Raw genomic sequence first — 10,452 nt, 5'->3', positions numbered from 1 at the left:
TACGTCTTGTGTTAATTTCTTTTTGTATATTGGTTTTGTAACTACACGCACATACATGCTTAAGTAAAATAAAAAGGAGACATAATGAACATTCAGCAAAACCAGGAGGTTGTCATTAACTCAATGATTAAAGTCAGTATTTAGATGATTAATCCCAACAAGAAAAGATTTGAAAGTTGCTTCCTAAATATGCCAGTTGCTTCGAGTAAAAATGCTTCAGTAAATGCATTGCATTTTTGTATTTATTAATGCTAGAAGACGTCAGTATACTATGTTATCTCATCCAATTGTGAAATTTTGTTTCGCAAATAAACACATTTAAATAGAAATTGTAAACTCACCTACAGTGGATTTGACGAATAAGAACATTATCATCGTTGAGTATCTGAAAATAAATAAAGGACACATGTTCTGTAGGTTTATTTCGATTTGCATTTCTAAACACAGAAAAATCACCATATCGTTTGCAGATATGTGTGGATTTATGTTGGAAGTATCTTTAGTGAGCAATTATATTGTACATCTCTGTGTCTGCGCTTGCTATAGATATATCCAAAATGTCAACACGGTGTTATTTACGATGGAACACAGCACGTCATACTACTAAGAATGATAATATTGATTTGAACCAGAAAATCGAGATATCCGACGCCAACGTTTGCTGAACTATATAAAACAAACATTCTAACTACATACCAACTAGCCTCTCGTTTCTCGTCTTTTTATATAGATTAGACCGTTAGTTTTCCTGTTTGTATGGTTTTACACTAGTATTTTGGAGCCCTCTATAGCTTGTTGTCCGGTGTAAGCCAAGGCTCCGTGTTGAAGACCGTACATTGACCTGTAATATATATATTTTTTTGATGGAGAGTTGTCTCATTGGCACTCACACCACATCTTCTTATATCTTATAAGGATGAGGTTTCTTTTTGCTATTTTGCTATGTTAAACGCTTTGATTTTCTATTAGCTAATATATACATCCATTAAAACAAATTCCGCATACACAACATAATTTGTGTGTATGAAATCCATAGATATAGGAAGATGTGGTGTGAGTGCCAATGAGACAACTCTCCATCCAAATAACAATTTAAAAAGTAAACCATTATAGGTTAAAGTACGGCCTTCAACACGGAGCCTTGGCTCACACTGAACAACAAGCTATAAAGGGCCCAAAAATTACTAGTGTAAAACCATTCAAACGGGAAAACCAAAGGTCTAACCTATACAAACAAAACGAGAAACGAGAAACACGTATATATTACATAAACAAACGACAACTACTGTACATCAGCTCCCTGACTTAGGACAGGTGCAAACATTTGCAGCGGGATTAAACGTTTAAATGGATCCAAACCTTCTCCCTTTTTCTAAAACAATAGCATAACATCACAACATAGAAAAACATACGATAAAATATCAATTGGCAGACTTAACTCAATCAAAAAACGTATGATTACACAATGAACGAATAAATTTGATCTGCGATATCTGAATACAAATGCACAGTTAATTAAATATTAGAGACAAGCATTCATGACCAAAAAGCTAACAAACAAATTCAAACACAGGACATCACTGAGAAATATTTAACCAATCAATGTTCACCTTAGAAAAAACCCGGTTTTTTATAATCTTGAAGTTTATACAAATATTGTAAGAATAAGTGAAAAATTGAAGATATTACAAATAATCAAAGCTGGTGTACAGACAAGATCCATATAAATAAAAAATAACAAAAAAGCATTATAAACAGTATCAACAGGTCGAATTAACAACATGTATATTTAACGCTTGGAGTTCATATGTGATGTTGTTTTATCATTCCAAATTGAACTAGATAAGACCAATTGCATCAATCAAGATTTGAACGTTAACATGCACAAACTATTTTAAAATTACAAACGGAATCCTCTGTTAATTAAATATCCATATTAAATTTAATGAATTGATAATATACTTGTTTTTTGATTTTATCACATATGCATCTTCCTTTAAATAAATATTATTTCATCGTTTACGTATTAAAAAATTCTAGTCGAAAGGAGTTTTATGTATTTGCTTATAAATATCTCAGCAGCATGAGTTCGAATCCCGGTGAGGGAAGAACAAAAAATTCCGAAAGCAAATTTACAGATCTAACATTGTTGGGCTGGTATTTAGACGAATTATACATACGGTATATAAAACTCGTCTTAAAATCAACCCAACAGTGTTAGATCTGTAAATTTGCTTAAGCCAATTGTTTTGTTTCTCACTCGCATGGATTCGAACTCATGCATCTGGTATATCATGACACCAAATCGCCTGTACTATATCTGACGCCCTTTACCACTCGATCACATTGGCTTCACAATAATATAGCTTCCGGTGGCCGGGTGTTACCTTTCCTCGTCACTTTTAATCTAGTGTCGTAATACAGTTCATGATATATATTAGGCATGAAGATAGAATTGTTACAGATCAACTGAAATATCTTGTGTTCAGGATCCTACAAATTATTACAGTCCCAGCCATATATTGATTCTGCCACTACATCGAGTTTGGTACGACATATATCAACTTGAGACAGTTAAATTTTCAAATTTAAAACGCAGTACTTGCGAATCTTTGTAAATATTAAAATTCATGATCGGATAGCACAATATTTGGTGTTGGAATATGTTTCTCTAATGATTTTAAACGATATGCAGACAAATTCGATTATTCATTCCGAATGATCTAAAAAGATAGTAATCTCATATGTGACGTCATCAGACATGATCGCCTTTTGTCACGACATCACAACAGAAAATGAAGGGGACAGTAAGAAAATGGGATGTCACATTTGAATTTTGGCCAATGAATAACCCCATATTGATTAAATAAAATAATAAAATAGGTCAGGTAATATATAAATCGTGTAAGAATGAAAAAAAAAATATACCATTAGTCTTTCCTTTACGGTAAAAAATCAATAATGGAGGGGTAACGCCGCATGCATGACAGATAAATCATGAAAAAGGTTAACAAAAACATGAAAAATTTAATCAATAAACTAACGAGCTCCAAGAAAAATTTAAAACGGAAAGTCCATAATCAAATGGCAATTAGAAAATCTCAAACACATGATCAAACGAATGGATAACACATGTCATATTCCTGACTTGGTGCAGGAACAATCATATGTAGAAAATTGTTGTTAAAACATGGTTTCACAACAAGCTTAACCTCTCTCTTGTATGCCAGTTGAATCAAATTATATCATATTGACACCGATGTGTAAACAAAATAACAGACTAAGTAGGTAAAAATTTCCACAATTGGGGTACAGCAGACAACTTTGCGTTTTAATATTAATCGATTTAAAACATACAAATATGTAACCAGGAAACTCAAACAGGCAATTAGACAAAGCTCATCAGCAAAAATGAAAGCCTTAAGATAATTTTATTTACATTAACACAATTGGATGGATGTACAAGTACAGAGCCAAGTCATTTGAAACAGAGAAACACACAAAGGCATTAAGACAGAGCATATAAGAAAAATGAAAGACAAGAATACAATTTTTTTTCAGCACATTAACATAATGACAATATGTTTAAGTACAGAACCACGTCAAATGAATTGTTATAAAGAAGTACAAAATTGAAAGACAAGAATAAAGTAGTTAATGGTAGCACACTATCGAAATGACGAGGGAATTTAGAATTTATAACAAATAAATTGTCTCCTTTTACGTGATTCTGGTTATGAGATGACTGTGTAGGTGAAAGTCTAAAAATGAAGCGGAATGTCTGTTAATTCAATTTTCTAGTTCTGAGGGATATGAATTACTAGAACTCAATCGGAAAAGTTTGGATTGTAAATTGAATGAACACCATCAATATACTAGTATATGAATGTAAAACTAAATGGCCTGGCGTTTTTTGGTCTTTTTATTTTTGACAAAAGACCGAAGAAGCTCCGTATCGAATGAAAATCAAATAAGAGGTCGGCAAGAAAACGCCATTAGTTAGATACCATAAATGCTGTCAATTTGTTGAAAAAATATGCTTCCAAATTCAAAAAATATATTGTCAATATTATAGAAACTCAAGCATACTGATAACTTGTTCCTCAGTTTAGCGGTTTTGTTCATTATTCAGAAAATTATCCGTTGGGTATCCGAACGTAATCAATTTTGAGCTTATACTGCCATTTTAAGCTGAAAAGGATTATTTCTTTTAGACGATTTCTCATTTTGGTCATGAGAAATGGTGGTATACAGGGTTGAAAAATGAAAAGTGTTGATTTCAGCAGAAAAGATCGAGATTTAAAAATTATACAAGGGTTCTTTTTTTAAGAGTTTTTTTTTTGGAATCCACATAGTAGTCATCACTACTGACATGGATTATCATTGATATGGTCCTATTTATAAATTAACTGTTTACAAAACTTTTTCAAATACGAAGGCTTTTCTACCTGATGAATGATTACGTCATCTGTATTGGGCAAAACGCTTACAAATTTTGATCCACAATGCTCTTGAATTCGTACAGTATTGCTGAAGACCCTCTTCCATGGTGGACATATATGTTGTTAATATGGTGGGCAGTTCTAAAGTCAAACGTGCAGATAAGCCGGCAATGTACCGTTGTTTGTACAGACTTATGAAAAAAGTTTCAAGAAAAATGAACTGAATTGAAACAATTACCATTGCATTCATATATTTTTTTTAATGAATATTAAGAACACATACATATATTATTGATCGAATTATACCTTCGAAAATAGTTAATTTTGACGAAAGAGGTGGAACCAGTAAAATACCTTTGACCCCAATTAATAGTGTTTTTATAAAGTTGTTGAATTGGGAAAAAAAATAATTATTAATTGGAAGGTAGAATACTTTTGTTACATAAATATGGGCTGTTTTAATAAAACAACAAACATACATCAGATACAAGCATCATTATTCCATGCAAACATACTGGTACATTGTATCACCTCAATTTAAATATTTGTGTTAAATTTTGTATATACGCGCGTGTAGTTTTCAAAAGACTCATCAGTGACGGTGGAATCCAAAAAAGTTAAAAAGGCCACATACAGTACGAAGATGAAGAGCATTGATGACCACAGTTCCTAAAAGTTTTGAAAAATCCAGCTAATGTTAGCTAAGGTTAATTTTCAGACAGTTTTGTCTAAATTGAATGTGACCGTATTTGTGTTCACACCTCATATTGAAAAACAATTTGTGTATTCAATGATTATACACATCACATATATATGTTGAGGTGGAACACGAATGAGTATAGTTGATGGATTTTTCTTGTTTAAGCTCGAATATAAGTGTCTGTAATGACTAGACCAGTCCTAATCGTTATCAATAACCAATTGAATCAAACAAAATTGACACTCAAGGGTTAAAAAAAGTGTCAAAAATCTTTTATAAGCCCTACTTTGAATTTAATGGCGGAAATAAGACCTTACCGGACTTTCTTTATTACTAAAAGGAACTTACTTTGAATAAATCAAAATCAATTGCTGATAACTGTCGTTGCATAGATTTAAACTTTTCTGTTTTCAACAGGAAACTCCGCACTAAAGTATATTGCAAAAGAGACGATTTTTTAACGCTAGTGTTAATGTTCCGTTTTGTATGGTGATGTTCCGTTGGCACCACCTTACGGTGTTTATGTTTCGCAAGAGTCACCATGCCCGTCGTATCTGTTGTGACGTTTAAAAATCTTAAATTTTGTTTGGTAAAATAAATCTTTATTGAACACTTCTTTGCTGTTTGTACAACGTACTCTACTCATGACATATCCCTATTAATTAGTAACTGCTTAACCAGGCAGATTGATTATACTGTGAAAAATATATTTGTAGATATGGTTAGTTATACAATACATTGAATTTGACAATTTGTTTTTTTAGTCTAAATCCCGCTGCAAATGTTTGCACTTATCCTAAGTCAGAAATCTGATGTACAGTCGTTTGTTTATGTAATTCATACGTGTTTCTCGTTTCTAGTTTTGTTCATAGATTAGACCTTTGGTTTTCCTGTTTGAATGGTTTGATATGAGTAATAATACTGAAAAGAGAACATGTATAATATAAATCTTTGAATGCTGTTTTATTGGTATAAATGTCGAGTACAAGTTACGATTTTGTACATGTTATAACAATACCAACTATTGCTTAAAGAGGGTTATGAATTATACAAAATTTGAAAACGGATATAAATGTTTAGTATTACAACACGTTTCATTAACCACAATTCCGTTTTAATATTTTCAATGATGATGTTGATGTTTTTTTAATACATTTTCTTTAAATACTAAAAAACTTTTCAAATACACATTGCAGTCAACAAACATTATAACAAAAATTACTCAGTTAATCATGCAGTTTTCTAACCTGATGAATTATAATCGTGTTGTCTTACTTTACAGGCAACTGTACAATACTGTCATACTAGTTTTAGATTGAAGATGGTAAAGAATGGGCAGGATAGACTGTGTAATTAAATCCTCGAGAACACCCTGTTTTTAAAGTAGATGAAGATAGAAATTTAAAACATTTTTAAAAAACACATTCGACTCATGGGATGATCTTATTGCATTAAAGAATAATGAGATGAATAGGATTTACATTAATCTTAAAGTTATGGTAAAGGCAAAACATGTTAAAGGGCTGATTCCGTTATTAATCAATTATTTGTCTGCTTTCTTGTCTTCATAGAGTATGAAAATAAAAGAGGGGGAGGGGTATAATTCAGAATTGTAAGAAATTGTTCTAAAATATTTCAAATGAACCAGTTATCTTCTGTGTTGTCATCGGCGAAATGTGTGTAAAGAATAAGCAGTACCACACTGCTGTAGGCCATGCTTAATTGCAAACACCATGCAATGACACGACACCCAAAATAAGGTGTAAAGCATTAACCAAATTTCAAAAAAAAAATTTAAATGTATGTTGTGGTACATTAAATTTATTTCTTAAAATTTATTTTTTGAAGCAATATAATGTACATGATATCACATATGCGAGGTACGTTTGTACATGTTATGACTTTAGTTTTTGCACTGTTCATTTTATAACATGTATAATTGTTTGGTACATGTACAAAATCACAACATATACAATAAAATTGAGAACGGAAATGGGGAATGTGTCAAAGAGACAACAACCCGACCATATAAAAAACAATAATAACAGGTCTTCAACGCAGCGAGAAATTCCCGCACCCGTCGGCGTCCCTCAGCTGGACCACAAACAAATATATACTAGTTCAGTGATAATGAACGCCATACGAATTTCCAAATTGTACACAAGAAACTAAAATTAAAAAAATACAAGACTAACACAGGCCAGAGGCTCCTGACTTGGGACAGGCGCAAAAATGCAGCGGGGTTAAACATGTTTATGAGATCTCAACCTTCCCCCTATATATCTAGCCAATGTAGAAAAGTAAATGCATAACAATACGCATATTTAAAATTCAATTCAAGAGAAGTTCGAGTCTGATGTCAGAAGATGTAATCAAAGAAAATAAACAAAATGACAATAATACATAAATAACAGCAGACTACTAGCAGTTAACTGACATGCCAGCTCCAGACTTCAGTTAAACTGATTGAAAGATTATGATTTCATCATATGAATATCAGGCACAATCCTTCCCGTTAGGGGTTTAGTATCATACAATCATCTCATATATGAGAAGAACATAACCCGTGTCATGCCAACAACTGTTTTTGAATAAATGTGTTGAGTTCCGATGCAAAAACCCTATAAGTGAATCAATATCAACGCCAATATAAGCAATCTTTAATGACCTGGCAACAGTATCGTTACTATATTCCTTCTTGATAAGTCTATTTAAAGGTTTTGTTAGTTTCTGAGGTGAATACTGACATTTTTGTGCTTTATCAAGAATATTTCCTTAAAAAATTGGATGTGAAATACCTGAACGTATAAGAAGTCTGCATGTTGAGCTATATTTACGAATGATGTCCTTATACCGATGATAAAATTTAGTTAATGTTTTGACTAGTTTGTGATATCGGAAACCGTGGTGTAATAATTTTTCAGTAATACATAAATTTCTCTCGATAAAATCTAAAACATTGTTACATACACGAGCGAATCGTACAAGTTAAAATATAAGCACCGTAAGATGGTGACAAGGGAACGTCACCATCTAAAAATGGTAGTTAACAATAGGAAATGAAAAATCATCTCTTTTATCATAAATTTTAGTATTTAGCTTTCCGTTAGTGATATAGATATGAAGATCGAGGAAAGGGCAGTGGTCGTTGTTAGTATTAGCTTTATTTAAAGTAAGTTTAACAGGATAAATTTCTTTAGTATACACACTGAAGTCTTCATTATTGAGAGCCAAAATATCATCCAAATATCTTAAAGACAATCCTTTAAATGAACTTCTTCTGAAAGTTAACCAATTCAACAAAGTCATCATGGATTTGTACAATGTTTTTTCTGTGTTTATGACGGCTTTACACTAAATCCAGTGAATGTTGTACTGATTCATAATTGAGTCTTTGATGCATGATTTTTTCAGTTGTTATTATTATATCTTTGTTGTGGGGATGTTTAAGTATGCGGTCACATCGCCGCTGTTTTTGTTATTTATATTTCCATTTTTATCCATGTAATGAGTTCAGTAGTTTTCAACTAATTTTCATATAGTTCGTTCTTCTGTTGAACTGTAATACCACTGTCCCATTTGAGAGGAGGGTTGGTATTTCGGTAACATATTTAACCTCGCAATAGTCTGTATGTATGTGCCTTTCTAAAGTCAGGAGTCTGTAATTCTGTGGTTGTCGTTTGTCAACTGTGTAACGAACTTTTTTCTTCATTAATAAGGCCATTAGTTCTTTCATTTGAATTGTGATTCATTTGTGCTTTAGGGGCTTGCACAACTAACTATGTCGTATGGGATTTGCCTTTTGTTGAAGGCTGCATGATAGTCTACAGCTGTGCACATGGGCTTCTTTTAAGGGTTGTAGAGAAATCATATCAATGTATATCAAACTATTACAATTGAAGTGAACCATATTTTCTTAACCGTTAAATTGAATTATTGTCTCTATAATATTATCGGTTATTTGTATCATTTTGTTTGCTTTGACAAAAAAATCATTGTTTCATACCTATATACCTATATAATTATATAATAATATTAAGCGGTTTTGGCAATAAGTACTTCAAGGACGAAGCATTATTGCATGTCAAATCTTAACATTTACCCTAGATAATATGAAATAAAGAGTTAACTGTAGAGGGAAAAACATATTAGTTATATGCCAATATAAAGTCATTGATTGCATGATTGCTGTCAACAGCTAGTGGTAAAATGTTTTAGTATATCAGCCGCAAAAACAGTGAATTATGTTTACTTTTGAACAGTTGCACAACTAAAGCAATAGACACACATACATCACAGATGAAGGTTAACAACATGTACTGGTACATGACAAAACAGTGTATGCATATGAAGAATTTTGCATGCACTAAAACTATTTGTCTATTTTCATATCTTGAATAGAGAATAAAGATGATTACAATGTATGTAGTAACCGTAGTTGATACTTAACGTAGTTTAAAAAGAAAGCAATAATTAAGAGAATACACACCATAAAAAGTTGTTGCCTCTTTTTGTACGACATGTATTTTAAATTGTAACAATAACAAGTGATTTAAAGAGACGTTTTAAACTTACCGAACCATACAACCATATGCATGAAATATATAATTACAACATAACCGTATTGATGCGGTTACCTAATGTCATGACGCGCTACTAGTCTGTTGAAAAGTAAGACAGACATTTCGAGTTCCAATGCAAATTCAAAGACGGGTGTTCAAAACTTATATTACCAACCACTACCAATCAATGAAACAAATTAACAACTAACATATTCCGGACTTGATACATGATTTTTCCCCTAAAATGGGAAGGGTCAAATCTGGTTAGATAGCTAACTAAATATACAATGTGTGTAAGAGTTGTACTGTACTTTACAAGTTTTCTATTCTAATTAACCTGTTCCATCGAAACTATTTTATGTATCATCCAACTGGGTACTTGAAGTAAATAAAGTAATACTTTCTTAACCCGGCATGCAGTAGAAAGAATTAAATTTTGATGTATTTATTTAATCTATGTTGACAAACCTGTCAATAGAGTTAAGATTCATATTTGCCAATTACCTTAAATTCTACTATCGTCGTCATCAATATTTTGAATTTTAATATGCTTGCTTAATCAGGTTTTGATAATCCACTTCACGATTATAAAAATACAATGTTAGAGAGTCAGCTTCGTGTTTGTTAAAGGAAAATCTCATTTGCATAATTAAAGTATATACAGTTTACATAAATCTTCGATTAAAATACAAATATTTACTTCTTACGAATCAAAATTCAATAAAAACCCCAAGCAGCTAGCTCACAA

At 31.8% G+C, this 10,452-nt stretch overlaps 1 long non-coding RNA gene across 1 annotated transcript; it reads right to left on the bottom strand.

The window, feature by feature from the left end:
- Positions 1 to 336: 336 nt before the first annotated feature.
- LOC134707390 (uncharacterized) lies at positions 337 to 9,659 on the bottom strand. Its single transcript, XR_010105705.1, has 3 exons — positions 9,632 to 9,659; positions 6,390 to 6,514; positions 337 to 385 (listed from the first exon to the last, which is right to left on the bottom strand). It is a non-coding gene; the product is annotated as an uncharacterized LOC134707390 (long non-coding RNA).
- Positions 9,660 to 10,452: the final 793 nt, after the last annotated feature.

The sequence above is a fragment of the Mytilus trossulus genome, chromosome 1, assembly GCF_036588685.1.
Source record: "Mytilus trossulus isolate FHL-02 chromosome 1, PNRI_Mtr1.1.1.hap1, whole genome shotgun sequence".
In the NCBI taxonomy this organism is placed as follows: domain Eukaryota; kingdom Metazoa; phylum Mollusca; class Bivalvia; order Mytilida; family Mytilidae; genus Mytilus; species Mytilus trossulus.
This window is presented reverse-complemented; position numbering and strand designations above follow the sequence as displayed.